The sequence below is a fragment of the Bison bison genome, unplaced genomic scaffold (genome assembly GCF_000754665.1).
Source record: "Bison bison bison isolate TAMUID 2011002044 unplaced genomic scaffold, Bison_UMD1.0 scf7180017864057, whole genome shotgun sequence".
NCBI lineage: Eukaryota > Metazoa > Chordata > Mammalia > Artiodactyla > Bovidae > Bison > Bison bison.
In genome coordinates this window covers 6,251,469-6,252,754 of record NW_011494629.1, presented here as the reverse complement: position 1 = coordinate 6,252,754, position 1,286 = coordinate 6,251,469, and positions in this window count along the sequence as shown.

The window sequence follows — 1,286 nt, the reverse complement described above, 5'->3', positions numbered from 1 at the left end:
TAAGAAAGCCTTCAGCAATCAATGCAAAGAAATAGAGGAAAACAACAGAATGAGAAAGACTAGGGATCTCTTCAAGAAAATCAGAGATACCGAAGGAACATTTCATGCAAAGATGAGCTCAATAAAGGACAGAAATGGTAGGGACCTAACAGAAGCAGAAGATATTAAGAAGAGATGGCAAGAATACACAGGACAACTGTACAAAAAAGACCTTCACGACCCAGATAATCACGATGGTGTGATCAATGACCTAGAGGCAGACATCCTGGAATGTGAAGTCAAGTGGGCCTTAAAAAGCATCACTACGAACAAAGCTAGCGGAGGTGATGGAATTCCAGTTGAGCTATTCCAAATCCTGAAAGATGATGCTGTGAAAGTGCTGCACTCAATATGCCAGCAAATTTGGAAAACTCAGCAGTGGCCACAGGACTAGAAAAGGTCAGTTTTCATTCCAATCCCAAAGAAAGGCAATGCTAAAGAATGCTCAAACTACCGCACAATTGCACTCATCGCACACGCTAGTAAAGTAATGCTCAAAATTCTCCAAGCCAGGCTTCAGCAATATGTGAACTGTGAACTTCCTGATGTTCAAGCTGGTTTTAGAAAAGGCAGAGGAACCAGAGATCAAATTGCCAACATCTGCTGGATCATGGAAAAAGCAAGAGAGTTCCAGAAAAACATCTATTTCTGCTTTATTGACTATGCCAAAGCCTTTGACTGTGTGGATCACAATAAACTGTGGAAAATTCTGAAAGAGATGGGAATACCAGACCACCTGATCTGCCTCTTGAGAAATTTGTATGCAGGTCAGTAAGCAACAGTTAGAACTAGACATGGAACAACAGACTGGTTCCAAATAGGAAAAGGAGTACATCAAGGCTGTATACTGTCACCCTGCTTATTTAACTTATATGCAGAGTACATCATGAGAAACGCTGGACTGGAAGAAACACAAGCTACAATCAAGATTGCCGGGAGAAATATCAATAACCTCAAATATCCAGATGACACCACCTTTATGGCAGAAAGTGAAGAGGAACTCAAAAGCCTCTTGATAAAAGTGAAAGTGGAGAGTGAAAAAGTTGGCTTAAAGCTCAACATTCAGAAAACGAAGATCATGGCATCTGGTCCCATTACTTCATGGGAAATAGATGGGGAAACAGTGTCAGACTTTATTTTTCTGGGCTCCAAAATCACTGCAGATGGTGACTGCAGCCATGAAATTAAAAGATGCTTACTCCTTGGAAGGAAAGTTATGACCAACCTAGATAGCATATTCAAAAGCA